Here is a 16,943-nt window from a genome sequence, read left to right as displayed (position 1 = left end):
TCATTTTGAGCATTTCTATTGCTGCTGAAGCATATTGCCAGATTGCCTCCGAAAGCATTGTTCTGATTATCCTGATGGCAGCCGTGCCATTGATTCAATATGTACAGAAGGCTACCTTCTTGTTTTAATTTGTGTTTTCTTGGTAGCTCTCAGGGTTGACTATTTTCCCTGCGTGTTTGTATACTAACTGCCTGCCTCTCACACGAACTTCTTCTACAGTCTTCTGGGTGCTTTCCTGTCTCTTGGCTCGTTTGGCTCTCATTTGTTGGGTTTGGGAGGCAGGTTGGGTCCCGGCCACTAGGCTGACGAGATCCCCGCTGATTTGTGACGCTCAGTAGTTTGCCCTGAGACGCCCAGTTATTCAGGGAGAGCCAAGTCTGGAACCCAGCTTTAGCCTTGTCCGAGGAGGTATGCACAGCTAACTCTAAAGTCTGTCCGGTGCCCTCATAGACCCGGCTGGTGTCTGGCAGGCTTAAAGGGGTCAGGACGCCTCCCACCAGTGCTTCCCTGGACTGAAGAAGAAGGTAGCAGGAGCATGTTCTAAGCATTTGATGTGATCTCCTCAGGGGACCTTGATGTTGGAAACAGAGATACAGTCTTTGTCCCGGCGCAGGCCCCAGCCCCTGCTGTCTTGCTCTCGTGGCCCTTCCACCGTGGCTGCAGGAACTTAGGGTCTGCTCTCGCAAACTCCCTGTTTCACCTCAGCCTCGTTTTTCCCGAGTGGCCCCTTAGCCTTCTCGCATCAAGCTCGTGGCTCTTGAGCGTGGGAGTTTGGAAGTGTGGGCAGTGCCTCCGGTCTGACTGTGCCCTGCGGGTCATTCGCGTGTAGTCCGAGGGAACAAGAGCCGAATGCCAGGGTGAGCCAGTCCCGCACAACAGAGCACGTCCCACTCAGGAGCCCCTGCTCCGCAAGTGCCTCCTGCCTCTGCTCCGATACCCCAAGTGCCTCGGGCCCAGAGACGGGGTGCCGGCCTTTCCTATTGCTGCTTCTGGCATCCTCCTTCAGAAACCCCTCTCCTTGTCTGGGCGTGTCATCAGGACTCCCTGCCGCTGCTTTTCCTTTCGTTGGCTCTCCTCCTCACTCTCTCCTGGTCTCACCTCCTAAATAGATCCCAGAATTGGCCACTTGTCACCACTCGTGTGTCCTCACAGGCACAGTGGAAACCACTGCGAGGCCTCGGCTGCCCTGGCCGGCCATCAGGGGTCTCCTTGGCCTCTAGTCCTCCCCCTAGTGTCCTGCCTTGTCGCTTTTCTGCTTCAGACCGTCCATGGGCTCCCATCATTTTCCCCTCCTTAGTTCCCCAGAACAGTCACCCTCCATGCTCCGTTCATTGACTTAGCTTCAGCCATAGTTGCTCCTCCTTGTGTCTCTCCAGGGAAGCTCGTTTCCACCCTGTCTCCAGGACTATGCGTTGGGTCTTTCTGCTTTAATTGTTTCCCCAAGATATTTGTGTGACTGCTTTTTCAGTACCCCTCAGGCCTGAGTTCAGACATCCCGTCTCAGTCTGCCTTATGGCCCCCTGTATCTCTTTGCCTTTTTACGGCTAGCCTTCCTCCTTGCTAGAACATGAGCTCCTTGGGGGAAGGATCTGTCTGTCCTGGGTGGACATCTCCCTACACCTAGGACTGTGTATGGCAGGTGCCCACTCAGTGTTTGTTCACTCACTGTCCAACAAGGGAAGTCATCCAACTTCCCTCCACTTCCTCTTTCCTGTTTGTGAAAGGGGCACATGAGCCCGCTGTGAGAATTAAAGACTGTTAGTGCAGATCATCCCTCTCTTTGTCTTACAGCTGGAAACTCATGAGTCCCTCCTGTCTTGTGCAGTACTCAGCTGCTTGTGGATTTGGATATTTGGTTCAAATAACACTTAGCCCTCAGGGGAAATACTCACACGTTGAAAGAAAATCTCACTGAGCCAGCAGCTAGCCCAGAAAGTACCAGGCCAGTTCCAGGGTCCTGCCTGGACCTAAGACCCAGGAGTGTGCATTTCACCAGGACCTCTGGGAGGCCGGCACAGCAGGTGGGCTGAGAAAAGGCCTCTGATAAGTAGAAATTATTAGTAGGGTATTTTTAACTTCTGTGTTTTCACTCATTTCTGAAAACCAACATCTTCCTTTTCCCTCTGTAGTCATTATGTTTGCTTAGGAAGTGAATGCAGAGAACCACTGCTGTCGGCGGGGGGAGGGGCAGGGGCCTTTAGTGCCCCTGCGCTGTGGGAGCAGTATTTCCCAAATCAAAATTGTTGCCTGACACTCAATGAGATTTCTTGTGGTTTGTACAAGTATATGTATGAAAAGTCATGCAAAACTACGTAAGGGGTGTCACAGTTACAGATTTGGTGAAATGCTTTCATTGAAAAGAGAGAGCCTGGGGCTGACATGAAATTGGCGGTGGTTGAGGCTGGTGTGTCAGCAGAGCAGTCCTCTGTGAGGGAGTCAGGGCGGCAGGCATGTGCAGTGTTGGGGGCAGGATGAGACATGTGTGGCCATGCCCACCTCCGTGTCCCCCCACCCCCACATGCTCTTGCTTACCGCAATCCTAGACTTTTTGTGAATTATATTTTCCTGGTCATCTTTCATACTCGTGGGTATGTTATTATGTCTTCTTTACATGTTTTGAATCTAAGTAAATTGTAAAATGGTATGGAAAATAAGAATACATTTGGAATTGGAGATTGTGGGTAAAATATGACCCGAACAGTCAAGAGTCTCCTAGAATATGGACTAACAGATGAAAACACAGGGTTTGGGCTCTAAGTTCTACATGTTGTATCTTATTCCCATTAAGAAGCACATACAGTCTTCAGATTTGAGTTTTTACCCTTTAGTTTTGCATATAGCAAGGCGCAAAGAACTATAACATGGACTCTGGCCAAAAATGAAGGCCATAATTTTTTTTTCTTTAAATTTTTTATTGTTATGTTAATCACCATACATTACATCATTAGCTTTAGATGTAGTGTTCCATGATTCATTGTTTGTGCATAACACCCGGTGCTCCACGCAGAACGTGCCCTCCTCAATACCCATCACCAGGCTAACCCATCCCCCCACCCCCTCCCCTCTAGAACCCTCAGTTTGTTTTTCAGAGTCCATTGTCTCTCATGGTTCGTCTCCCCCTCCGATTTACTCCCCTTCATTCTGCCCCTCCTGCTATCTTCTTCTTTTTTTTTTTCTTAACATATATTGCATTATTTGTTTCAGAAGTACAGATCTGTGATTCAACAGTCTTGCACAATTCACAGCACTCACCAGAGCACATACCCTCCCCAATGTCTATCCCCCAGCCACCCCATCCCTCCCACCCCCTCACCACTCCAGCAACCCTCAGTTTGTTTCCTGAGATTAAGAATTCCTCATATCAGTGAGGTCATATGATACATGTCTTTCTCTGATTGACTTATTTCACTCAGCATAACACCCTCCAGTTCCATCCACGTCGTTGCAAATGGCAAGATCTCATTCCTTTTGATGGCTGCATAATATTCCATTGTGTATATATACCACATCTTCTTTATCCATTCATCTGTCGATGGACATCTTGGCTCTTTCCACAGTTTGGCTATTGTGGACATTGCTGCTATAAACATCGGGGTGCACGTACCCCTTTGGATCCCTACATTTGTATCTTTGTGGTAAATACCCAGTAGTGCAATTGCTGGATCGTATGGTAGCTCTATTTTCAACTGTTTGAGGAACCTCCATACTGTTTTCCAGAGTGGCTGCACCAGCTTGCATTCCCACCAACAGTGTAGGAGAGTTCCCCTTTCTCCACATCCCCGCCCACATCTGTTGTTTCCTGATTTGTTAATTGTAGCCATTCTGACTGGTGTGAGGTGGTATCTCATTGAGGTTTTGATTTGGATTTCCCTGATGCCGAGCGATGTTGAGCACTTTTTCATGTGTCTGCTGGCCATTTGGATGTCTTCTTTGGAAAAATGTCTCTTCATGTTTTCTGCCCATTTCTTGATTGGATTATTTGTTCTTTGGATGTTGAGTTTGATAAGTTCTTTATAGATTTTGGATATACTAGCCCTTTATCTGATATGTCATTTGCAAATATTTTCTCCCATTCTGTCGGTTGTCTTTTGGTTTTGTGGACTGTTTCTTTTGCTGTGCAGAAGCTTTTTATCTTGATGAAATCCCAATAGTTCATTCTTACCCTGGCTTCCCTTGCCTTTGGCGAGGTTTCTAGGAAGAAGTTGCTGTGGCTGAGGTCGAAGAGGTTGCTGCCTGTGTTCTCCTCAAGGATTTTGATGGACTCACGTTTAGGTCTTTCAACCATTTGGAGTCTATTTTTGTCTGTGGTGTAAGGAAATGGTCCAGTTTCATTCTTCTGCATGTGGCTGTCCAATTTTCCCAACACCATTTGTTGAAGAGACTGTCTTTTTTCCACTGGACATTCTTTCTGGCTTTGTCAAAGACTAGTTGACCATAGAGTTGAGGGTCCATTTCTGGGCTCTCTATTCTGTTCCATTGATCTATGTGTCTGTTTTTGTGCCAGTACCATACTGTCTTGATGATGACAGCTTTGTAATAGAGCTGGAAGTCTGGAATTGTGATGCCTCCAGCTTTGCTTTTCTTTTTCAACATTCCTCTGGCTATTCGGGGTCTCTTCTGGTTCTATACAAATTTTAGGATTATTTGTTCCATTCTTTGAAAAAAATGGGTGGTATTTTGATGGGGATTGCATTGAATGTGTAGATTGCTCTAGGTAGCATTGACATCTTCACAATATTTGTTCTTCCAATCCATGAGCATGGAACGTTTTTCCATTTCTTTGTGTCTTCCTCAGTTTCTTTCCTGAGTATTTTATAGTTTTCTGAGTACAGATTCTTTGCCTCTTTGGTTAGGTTTATTCCTAGGTATCTTATGGTTTTGGGTGCAATTGTAAATGGGATCGACTCGTTAATTTGTCTCTCTTCTGTCTTGTTGTTGGTGTATAGGAATGCCACTGATTTCTGTGCGTTGATTTTCTATCCTGCCACTTGACTGAATTCCTGTATGAGTTCTAGCAGTTTTGGGGTGGAGTCTTTTGGGTTTTCCACATAAAGTTTCATATCATCTGCAAAGAGTGAGAGTTTGACTTCCTCTTTGCCGATTTGGATGCCTTTGATTTCTTTTTGTTGTCTGATTGCTGTGGCTAGGACTTCTAATACTATGTTGAATAGCAGTGGTGATAGTGGACATCCCTGCCACGTTCCTGACCTTAGGGGGAAAGCTCTCAGCTTTTCCCCATTGTGAATGATATTCACTGTAGGTTTTTCATAGATGGCTTTTATGATATTGAGGTATGTACCCTCTATCCCTATACTCTTCAGAGTTTTGATCAAGAAAGGATGCTGTACTTTGTCAAATGCTTTTTCTGCATCTATTGAGAGGATCATATGATTCTTGTTCTTTCTTTTGTTAATATATTGTATCACGTTGATTGATTTGCGGATGTTGAACCAACCTTGCAGCCCAGGGATAAATCCCACTTGGTCATGGTGAATAATCCTTTTAATGTATTGTTGGATCCTATTGGCTAGTATTTTGGTGAGAATTTTTGCATCCATGTTCATCAAGGATATTGGTCTGTAATTCTCCTTTTTGATGGGGTCTTTGTCTGGTTTTGGGATCAAGGTAATGGTGAAGGCCATAATTTTTAAATTGTCTAGGTAATATGTATTATTTTGCTTCATGGTTTCCATTCCTGACATGCTTTTTACCCCTTGTATTTTTTTTCCAGATGGCACATGTGGTTTCTTGGAGAGTTTTGGTTGAATGGATTTCATTTTTCATCTGGGTGGGGAGAAGGGAAGATAAGCTTGTGAGCTCTTTTGTGGGAGCTCCTCAACAAAGCTGTATAATTTGTTTCCACTGTAGTTTATACAATCCCTTTTGTTTGTTCAGAAATAGACAGAAGGGGTTGAACCAAAACCCGGTAGAAATGAAGGGAAGCTTTTGACTTCCTTTTAGTTCTGTTTGAAGAGATAAGTACTGTGTAGTACAACATAATAAGTACCTGCTAATAGAGTGCATTCTTGGTGTGGAAACCACACATGTAAAATAATGAGGTGAAGAAAAACTATCAGTGTGTCAAAATCCCAAATATATTAGTGGATTTAGTAGTTATGGGAAAATACTAATTTGCCAAGTTTTAGATAAACCAAAATAGAACATCCTGGGGTGGTATCAGAAAGGGCCCTTTGCATGTAGCCTCTGTAGGACGCCGTGGGCCAGATGGTCTGAGCTGTTGGCCCTGGAATGGTGTCTTGCTGTCCTGTTTGCTTGCCCACCGTTGGCTGCACCAAGCACTGGCATACCATTGCCCAGGCCAGACATGGCCATTTCTGGTCTAGAATATGGCAGCATCCCAAGGAATGTTCTTGTCTTCCAAGACCCATTTCTTGCCAGTTGGCCACCTGGAGTATCAAGGGATATTCCCACAGCAGGTATTTGTCCCTAGCAACCTTCCGCTCAGAGAGCATGCAAGGCTTCCCATAGTACAGAACTAGGGTTCAAGTCCCTAGCATGGTTTGCAGTGTGCTTTTCAGTCTGGCCCAGCCCATCTCTTTTGTGGAGACGCTGGGCTTAGCTGCTGTTCCCAGAATAGAGCGTCTGTGTTCACATCTGTGCTTCTTCTTCAGGGTTTCTACTCCCCAGAATGAGCACTAACCTCCCCCACCTCTGATAGCTTTCCTTGACACCTTCTGGGAGCAGAAAAGGCCTTTCTTCTCAGTTTTCCCCCACACTTACATAACAGTGCTCTGCATGTTGCATGTTAGTCGCAAGTGTTCATGTCTGAGGACTGCATGTGTGAGGCTGGACAGCTGGGATCGGGGCTTCTTTTCCCCGAAGCCCCAGCCTAGCACAAAGTCAGACTCAGGGGCTCACTCAGTGCTCACTAAATCGAATTGCCTTGTTTTTCTTGGCCTTGTTTCCTCCTGGGTAGGTAAAGTGAGGATTATGCTTCCCTTGCTGTGCTGGTGTAAGGATTGGAGACAGTGTCTCTGAGGAGTCTGAAACAAAGTACGGGCTCAGAAAACCGTCTTGTCACTGTTGGTTTACTTCTGACTTGCAGAAGTGTTTCAACACATGCACCTCCTAGACCAGAGAATCAAGGCAAAGACTTGTCTCCAGTACCTTCACGGGCTCACCTGTAACCATTGCAACAGTCACCTTCAAACTGTATTGACCACGATGAGCCAGATTAGACATACACTGTCTGCGTAAACCCAAATGTTTCATGCAGTGATACCTGTTCTTCCTGTGTGTGTGCTGCCCTAACAGAGTATCACAGTGGGTGGTTTAAACAGCAGAAACTTCTTTTCTCACAGTTTGGAGGCTGGGAGTCCAAGATCGAGGTGCTGGCAGGGTGGGTTTCATTGGAAGCTTTTCTCCTTGGCTTGCAGACACGCCCTCCCCCTTGTCCTCATGCAGTCACCCTCTGTGAGTCTGTGTTCTAATCTCCTCTTCCCGTGAGGACACTAGTCAGATTGGATTAGGGCCCCTGTGTGACCTCACTTTATCATAATTACCTCTTTAAAGGCCTTGTCTCCAAATTCAGTCATATTCCCAGGGCCCTACCGGGCGCAAGGACTTCAACATACGAACTTGCAGGGGACATAATTGAGCCCAGAACATGAACTATGATCCAGTCTATCCCATCCCATGACATGCTAGTCACTACCCATTAACTTGATCTTTATGACCCACGAAGAGGTCAAAGTGGCTTGCAGTAAGTTACAACATTTGCCTTTTAGAATTGGCAGTGGAATTGAAATGGAGCTGACTCGTCTGAAATGAGTCAGCTGCGTGCTTTCCAGGGTCTCTTATGACCAGCGGTCCGTATTTGTTAGCTTCTTTTCTGTGTGTCGCATGTGGACAGAATAAAGTTAATTGGCCCACGCCACCATCACATCTCCCTGGTGTCCCTGCTTCATTGATTTAGGGGAGAAGAAGGAGGCATTGGCGTAGGCTTTTCTGTATATCTTTTTTTTTTTTTAAGTGAGTTGAATATAAATTCAAACTCATATTGACTAAGCAACTTCTCAGTGGTAGGGATCTATTTGGGGGAAAGAAATGGCATATCCCTCAGTAAGATAAAATGCAGAGACCTTCTTTAGACTGTTCTCTGGGTGAGTATCTGTACAGACGACCCCCTTTGCAGGGGAGGAGACCCTGTGTGCCGTTCATAGAACACCGGAACCAGAGTGCAGGGCGACAACGCTGAGCATCTGTGTTACATGGCCGGAGGCAGGGGTTTTGGATTGTGCCCGCTCTCAGGATGGTATAAGAAACTGGGACATGGCTGGTGACCGAGCCTGGTTGACCACAGTGAGTCTTTGTCGTTCTCCATCGTCGTGAAGATGAACGTTCTCACTGAGTGTCCGTGGGCTCTCCTGACATTCCAGTCATGTTTTATGCACTTCTGGGGATAATTTTAGTGGAACAAGGAAGATGCAAAGGTCCAGGGACTTATTTCTCCTGAACCTCTGGGCTCTACCGTTTGTGTGGCTAAGCCCACAGTGGGATAAGAGAGTGTTCCAGAGTTGGGAGAAGGGCAGTGTCTGTGTGGCTATTGATGGGTTTAGAGGATAAAACAATGACATAAAAAGTTGCAGGTGCTGGAGGATGTGACAGGAGGGGGCACTTGCTTCTGGCCTGGGCTTTCAAGCTCCCAGAGGCCACGATGTCACAGGGACCCCAAAGGGGCAGCGGGGACCTGTGGTGGGGCCTCGTGTGACACGGCAGGGGGAGCAGCATGAGAGGAACGCTCTGTCAGCCTCTCAGAGATGTTCAGTCATCTCTGCGGTAGGGTGACGGGCCCCCCCCCACGCTCCGTGCCCAGCACGGCCCCTGGCACACCGCAGGCCTGCAGCAAGTGTTCCTTCTCCGGTCTTACCTCTGGCTCCCTTTGTTCTGACATGTGGCTTCAGTGAGACAAGTTAATGGCGTCACCAGCAGCACCCCGAGTGTGGCACGCTGACCATGTGCTCGGAGCTCCCAGCCCCTCGCAGGACCGCAGGCAGCCCACCTGCCAATGGGGAGGCAAGCCCTGGCGGGATGCCCACACAGCTGCACCTGCACAGCGTGTGGCAGTGGGCCCTCCACTTGGGTTTGTTCTCCTGCCCTCCTGGTGGCCCCCTTCTCCGGGTGAGTGCTCAGTCCTCGCTTTCCAGATCACCTGTGCCCAGTGTCCTGGTGCTGCCATCTGAAGCCTAACTCATTCCTCACTCACCCAGCTGGAATTTATCTTCTCAGAGTGCCCTTCCATGTCTTTTCTCAAGGGTGCAGGGAGACAGGGGCCAGGTGTTGCCTGCACCGGGGTTTCTGGGTCCCAAGAAGGTCCTGACCGCAGTCCGTGTGCACCTTCTCTGTGCTGGGCCCCGGATGTGTTCCTGCATGTGCCCCCACGCGTGGGAACCACCTGAACCCTCACAATGTCCCCACGAGGGCAGCGGCCATTAGGCGTATTTCACGGTGAGGAAATGAGGTGTGAAAGATTGGTGCTAACATGCATGAGGCCTCCTGTGTAGTATGGGGAGGCAGCGGGGTCTGGACCCTGGCCATCTGGCTCCGGGGCTCGTGCTCTTATCCACTGGCCTCGAGGATCCCTCTCGTCAACGTGTCTTCATCGAATGCCAGATCTCCTTGCCCTGCTCTGACGAGGCACTGGGCCCCCGCGCTGTGTCGCCAGTGGCAGATGCCACAGCTTAGTGTGTCCCTGTACCCGGGTTATCTGTCAGCTGGGAGACAGCTGTCATTTGTTTGAAAGACAAGGATTGGATGAGATGGAAGGTGTCAGATTGAATTTATTCGGCTTCTTCATTTGATCGCCAGCTCATTGCTTTGCTACTCAGCCCAGAGAAAATGCGTTAAGGTTCGCCGCTTGTCAGCGTCAGAGTAGGTCGGAACTTGGCCTGGGGCAGGTGCTCTCCTTGGCCTCCCTCTTGGGGAGACGGACTCTAGGTCTCCCATTTGACCATGCCATGGGGCTGAGGGAGGGCAGGAAGGGAGAGAAGTTGTACATTTTCCAGATGCTTTCGTGGTCCTCACTTCGATATTGCCTCTGTGTCTCCCAGTTCGATGTCGACAGAGCGGATAGCTGGGTACCCAGAGAGCGGGCAGACTCCTCCTCCATCTGGGAGCTAGAAATCTCTGTAGAACAAAATCTTTTGTTACATTCTAACTTGTGATCACATGTCATAAAACCAAAGTTTTTTTTTTTTTTAAGATTTTATTTATTTATTTGAGAGAGAGAATGAGAGAGAGCATGAGAGGGGGGAGGGTCAGAGGGAGAAGCAGACTCCCTGCTGAGCAGGGAGCCCGATGTGGGACTCGATCCCGGGACTCCAGGATCATGACCTGAGCCGAAGGCAGTCGCTTAACCAACTGAGCCTCCCAGGTGTCCCAGAAAGGTTTTTTTTTTTTTTACCTCAAGGATGTGACACAGAAGTGTGTTTACTTCACTTACTTCTTGGGGAAGAAACATGAGCATCTGGAAAGATATTTTTGGTTTACAAAAATTATGAAATTAGTATTACATAAAAGTAATGATTTGAGTTTTGAAAAGTAAGGTTATTAAAAAACAAATTACAAAGTGGGTCAATGAGTTTGTAAATTTAAAATGTTCTGTGAAGATTTGTGGTGGGGATTTAAGAGTTAAGCTCTTGCTATATTTAAAATATACTTTTAAAAATAAAAATTCGCTCATGATTTTATAGTTATACTTCTTTTTTTTGGAGGGGCTGGTTCTTTATTTTAAAAAGATGCTTGTCAATTTTCAGTATCAAAACAGTTGCACTATTGGTTTCTTTCTCCCAGTTGGCCCCCAGAGAGAGCCCACCAAAGGAGGGTGCATTTTAAGCCAATGAGCTTCAGGGTGCACATCTAACAGACCTCACAGAAACCTCACCAAAAAGGGGAATTGGGGAGGAAAAGAAACTTTAAAATATCAGCAGACTGTCAGCCCACAGACTGTAAAGAGTTCTCAGCCAGACGGGGTGGCCAACGTGTCCCAAACCTAGAGAAACAAAGTCGCAAAATAATAAAAAATGTAAAAGCAGTTTTGTACATAAGCTATTCGAGATTTCTCTAGAGCTAACTGATAAAGCATCGCAAGATGGCACTTTTAGAGACAGCAGCTTCGTACCCAGCAAAGGGGGAGGAGAGGAGTTTGTTTCGTGTGGCTCTATCTGAGGCAAACACATCATTTCTTTTTTCTTTCAAGGAGGCGAGAGAGCAAGTAAGTGGTCACCTCAACATAAGGGGAACATGATGCGTTCTGTGGGTGGTTGGGGTAAGGATAGGACAAGGAGTTGGTCTCAGAGACAAGTCTCACCCTCTTAATTTGTTGGGTTAAAGTTAAAAGTTGATGAAAAAAGTTAAAAATAAAGTTGCTCAAAGATACCTTAAAGCTGAAACCCCAAGTCACGATTTTGGCCACTTCTCCTGGAATCCTTCCGGGCTCTGAGTAGTGCAGGTGCGTTCCACTTTCCCTCCTCTTGCCGAGAGTGGTAGGCTGACAAGTCACTTTCCACATATGAGGCAGGGGTTAGCCTGCCGCTTCACAACTGTGGGGTTATTTGGAATGTTTTACAAATGGTTGCTACATCAGCAACAACCAAATGTGGACATCACAGCATGCTTTTAAAGACATTTTGCATTGTGCTCACATTCCCTTAAATGCTCCCAAAGGTGCTCAGGCTCAAGCCCAACTGGAATCTGGGGAGAGGCCGAGTCCGTTTGGTGACGAAGACACAGGGGTTGGGCTGGGAGAGGTGGCAGAAGGAGAAAGCAGCCTTCCAGGTAGAGATCAGCCCCCAGTTTCAAGGCCACCTTGGGGCAGGCTGGCCTCAGGCGGAGCTGGGGTCAGAGGGAGGAGCAGCGGCAGGTTGGGTGGGACTGGGGTGCTCCACATCTTGCTCAGGTCAGGCGGAGGCTGGCCCAGCACCTCTGGTGCACAGAGGGGCGCCTCCTTGGTGCATTTCAGCTCCTCTTCCAAATCGTCCCTGGTCTGCTCCAGCTCGGCTACCCATCTCTAGGCAAACTCAGCGCGGGTCTCTGCCTCCTGGAGTTGATCCATAAGAATTTTTGTCTCTTCCTTGTATTTGTGTCCCTTTTGAGAGTGCTTTCTGCCAGCAGCGCTGAGACACTGCCGGGTCTGGTCTGCTCATCCGTCTCCTGGCAACGGGACTCTGCCAGCCCAGCCCGCTCCTCCGTGTGCTCCCGGGCCCCCTCAGTCATCACCAGCTTCCTCGCCACCCCTTCCTGCCTCCCATCTGCCTCTTCTGCAGTGTGCTCGGCTTCTCGGAGTTGGATTTTCTGGAGTTCCAGCTTTTCTTCATCTTGGAGGCTCGGTTCTCAGTGACCTCCATCCCTCTCTCGCTCTCATCGGCAGCTTTCTCGGCTTCCTGGAGCTTCAGCAGGGCCGTGGCCAGGCGCTCCTGGGCGCGCTCCAGCTCCTCTTCTCCCGGCTGGATTCTACAGTTAGAATGGTGGGGTCTCAGCCTCAGCCTGCTCCCGGGCCCACCTTGCGCCTCCACTCCCCACTGCTGCTGCCCGGCCCCCTCCTCTGCATGTTCGGCTTGCTGCGGCAGACCCTGGACCTTGCGCTGCACCGCCTCGATGGTGGTGACCCCGCCATGGCCCCCCTGCCCCGGCCCCTGCTCGCACAGGCACTGCTCCTACAGTCACATTTGCAGTCCTGACCTCTGAGCTGTAATTTCTGCATGAAAGCTGGCCTGTCCCCTGAATGTCATGGGGTCCTAAATCCACTCTATCCCCAGTTGAATTAATTATCTTTTCCTTAAGGGTGTCACCATTTTCTTTTTGGAAGCTTAAAACTTCTGGAGTCGGGCCCAAGTTGTCCTGCCCATCCTACATCCCTTTAACTGCTTGGATAGGTTCTGTATCCATTCTAACGCTTGAGTTTTTTTCAGGTGGGATTCCTCTTCTCTTTCAACACCTATTTCTTGGACTCTTCACATCATGTCCTACTTCCTGGCGTTGCTCCTCCCGATCCATTCTTCACACTGAAGCCAGAAATATCTCCTTGAAATGCACGCAGAGTCACACCCTTCTGTCCTTGCGACGCTGCAGTGACTGGCCCTTCCTGTCTTAATAAAGTCTCAGCTCCATCTCAGGGGCATTCACAATCTGATCCAAGCCATCTTTTTAGCCTAATTTCATTTCACTTCCATCTGCGTAATCTGTATTTCCTATATATTGGACTTCTTTGCTGTTCTTTAAGCGTGCCCTGTGGTTTTCCATGCTGCTCCTGTTATAGCGTGCCCTGGCCTGCCTGCCCCGTTTCCCATGCTGTGCCTCTCCACGTTCTCCTTACCTCACTTAGCTCTGAATTCCGCACGATTTCATTATGTCCTGAGAGTAATTTTGCTCTGGTTCCCTCACCAGATCACGACCTCCTTGGGGACGGGGCCATGCCTTATTCACCTTTGATCTTTCATCACTCTGGACGGCGCTTTTACCTAGAAAGTAGTCAATACATGCGGAACTGAATTAGTTTATGTTGCCTTTTACTACTAACAAATAACATACTAGCAGGGAACAAATCATTTGTTCGTATATATTAATGGAGATCTCGCCAGGCATAGAAGAAGACTGAGGACTTAGGGGATCATGTTGTCCTTGAAGAGGTGGCATTCGGGTTGAATGTCTAGGTAGGGATCTTCCTTACACAGGGCAAATACCCAGTATTTGTTGGTTAAAGGGATGTTGAGTGAAATATGAAACAGTTTTAGAAGAAAGGGAGATGGCGGAGCATAGCCTGTTGTTATGAGTGAGAGCCTGGTGGAGAAGTGAAAGGCACCCTGAGCTAGGAGGAAATCTTTCCAAGCTTCAGTTTGCTCATCTGTAAAATTGGGACAACAGTGTCATCGCTCACATAAGCTTTTGGGGGACAGTTTAATGAGATAACATATGTAAGGTGTTTGGCACAATGCCGGGCATGCAGTAGGTCCTCATTAAATGTCAGTCGCTGCCGTGGCTCTTATTTCTGAGCACTGCCGAGAGAACAGCGTGTCGGGCTGGGAAGGGCTGCGCGCGTCCGTATGGGGAACTCCCGCCTCCGTCAGAACGCGGGCCTCAGCAGCTGCTCGCTCCACGGACATTTCAGGGTGCTGCCTTCTTCTTTTTAAGATTTTACTTATTTATTGATGATTTTAGAGAGAGAGGGTGAGAGCAGGGGGTGGGGAGGGGCAGAGGGAGAGGGGGAGAATTTCAAGCAGACTCTCCTCTGAGCATGGAGCCCGACATGGGACTCGATCCCACCATCCTGAGATCAGGGCCTGAGCCAAAACCAAGAGTCGGGTAGATGTTCAACCGACTGCGCCACCCGGGTGGCCCAGGATGCTGTCTTCTTTATGTGTGAGGAGCAGTTACAAACAAACCCCGACTTTTCTTTATAAAACTGCTTTGAAAATTCACGTCTAAGTATTTTTGAAATAATTTTTATTGTACAAATAATGTCTTTTAGAAATCTTGGAAAACATAAACAGAAAAAGAAAAAATGATGTATAATCCTGCATGGGCAAACACAACATTTCAGTGTAGTTTTTTGGTATTGTTTTCTATTCTTTTTAAATTGGACTTATCTTTAAATTGAATTTATTTTATAAATATAGTTTTTCATCCTGATTTTCCGTGTAGCAGAAATTTTCCATATTATTGCAGACTCTTTGTAAATGTTGTTTTTAATGATTATGTAAGTTTGCCCTGTTACTGTACTGTAGCTTATCTGTTACTTCATAATTGGATATGCAGATATGATATGATTCTTTCTAATTATTTATGAAGTCTTTATTAAGATAATTTTCCCTTCTGTGTGTTTTATTAAGATCTCTAGAGATACTTAAATATTTTGTAGGTGTAGTGCTTTAAATAGATGATGATATAATGAGCTGGCGGCTTAACGTATTTGCCTTTCATTCTGGTAGAACATGTTTACATACTTGGAAAGAACAAGGGAAAATATTTAATCTCCTGGTGTACTTGAATGATTGCTTATCAGAGACTCTGACCTGCCACTACGTAAATTAAGTGAGAAACAAGAACAGAGTTATACGGGTAGGAGACAGCTGAAGTGGCTCACGGGTTTATCGAAGTCCATCTGCAGTCTGTTGAGGAAGGGCTTGTTTTCTTGGTATGTGACAGGGCTTATTCAGTATCTGCTGTTTTAGCAGATCATTAATCTTTATAGTGGTGACACATGAGACCATTTTGACCTTTGTAATTGGACCATTATTCTGTATGGATGTATATGCAGAATGAAGAAAAGCTGAGTTGGTTTTTTTTTGCTAAGGAAGATGCTTACCTTGCTGGACATGTTGGATTGGCTGTTTTAAGATATTTGTGTTTTCCTCTATATTTTCATATGTTGGGGCAGTTCGGGTGGGCAGTGTGACAAAATGGAAAAAAAACAGAGTTTGAACTTGTAGTTCTGAGTTTGAATGTAATTTAGCCACTTAGTGTCTGAACGGCCCCAGGAAAGTCACGTGACCTTCTGAATGAAGCCTCAGATTCCCTCTTTGTGAAATGGGCACAGTAATGCCCAAAGAAGTCGCTCCGTGTGGTGGAAAGAGCACTGGATTTGAGAAGCCTGGACTTAAAATCCCGGTCTTGCTTGTGAGCAGTGTATCCCGTCTTGGATCCTGCGGTTCATCATGGGGTGCGTGTTAATATCTAGCGGTGTGACGGTGCTGGCAACAGCCCCCGACGGAGGGCCAGGCTCTTCCGCTGACCGCCTGGACATGCTTTGCACACACAGTTCCTGCCACCTTGGAAGTGGTTGCTGTTGGGTTCCTGTGCCCACCAGAGTCTCCTTCGACAGGGACACGTGCCACTGAACCCCCAGGAGTTCTCGGTCCTCATCAGCCTCTGTCATGTTCACCCCCCCATTTCTCTTCTTGAACAAACAGTCATCTTTTGGCTTCTTGAGTTTTATCCCCAACGTCTGGCATTATTTCTTTTCAAACTCAATTTTCTACTTCTTCCTTTTCTTCCTGCCCTTGACCTCAGTGTTTCCCAGAATGTTGTCCTCGGGCCCTCCAGTATTCTGTTGTCACCTGTACGCTGTACTCTCGGGTGACTTTCAGGGCACCCAGGACCCTCCCTTCTTCCAGTGCTCTTGCCTTGTCACCCCCCAGCCGTCTTGGGTCTCTTCGTCCTTCTGGGCGGCTCCTCCGCACTGTAGACTCGGCGTGTGTGAAGCACTCTGTTGGGGTGCTGTGGTTGCTGGCCTCTGAGCTCCGGCATCTCCGTTCCAGTTGGCGTCTCTGTGGTGCACCTGGCCCGGACGCTGCCCACCCTGCCAGCGCCCGCACCCGCTCACTCAGCCGAGTCTCTTCGCTCCTAAATAGCGAGGAGACTTGTTGGACTGTGGCGCCCTTGCTCACGCCCATAGGGATGTGTGTCCCAGGGCCCACGCCACACCTGGCACGCACTGTTGTCATCGTTATGGTTTTCATTGATTTGTTTGATCATGAAGGTACACATGACATAAAATTTATCATTTTCACTATTTTAAATGTATAATGCAGTGACATTGAGTACATGACACTGTTGTGCGGTCACCACCACCGTCCGTTCCTAGGACTCTGTCTTCTCAAACAGCAGCTCTGTCCCCGTTAAACACTAACTCCCAAACTGCACCCCCGAGCCCCTGGTAGCCTCTGCCCTGCTGTGTCTGTGTGAATGGGACAGCTCCCGGGCCCTCCTAGGAGTGGGCTCATGCAGTCGTTGGCCCTCTGTGACGGGCCCTCACCGAGCACATGCCCTAAGGCTCATCCGTGCTGTAGCAGGGTCAGGATGGCCTTCCTTTTTTAAGGCTGAATGCTGTTCCCTCTTATGTACAGACCACATTTTCTTTATCCATTCGTGGATGGACACATGGCTTGCATCCACCTTTTGGCCACTCTGATTCATGTTGGCGCGCA

The 16,943-nt window shown here is 47.8% G+C and overlaps 1 protein-coding gene and 1 pseudogene across 4 annotated transcripts in view; one reads left to right on the top strand and one right to left on the bottom strand.

Annotated features, from left to right (window-relative positions):
* The window catches only part of TRAPPC9 (trafficking protein particle complex subunit 9), a 544,520-nt gene that overhangs the window by 76,715 nt on the left and 450,862 nt on the right, over positions 1-16,943 (top strand). The gene's annotated exons all lie outside the window — the stretch shown is intronic.
* LOC112823536 (uncharacterized) lies at positions 11,804-15,892 on the bottom strand (annotated as a pseudogene).

The sequence above is a fragment of the Callorhinus ursinus genome, unplaced genomic scaffold (genome assembly GCF_003265705.2).
Source record: "Callorhinus ursinus isolate GAN/ISIS: 27379988/994484 unplaced genomic scaffold, GSC_fseal_2.0 scaffold5, whole genome shotgun sequence".
NCBI lineage: Eukaryota > Metazoa > Chordata > Mammalia > Carnivora > Otariidae > Callorhinus > Callorhinus ursinus.
The sequence above is the reverse complement of the archived record's forward strand: the minus strand, read 5'-3'. Positions and strand labels throughout refer to the sequence as shown.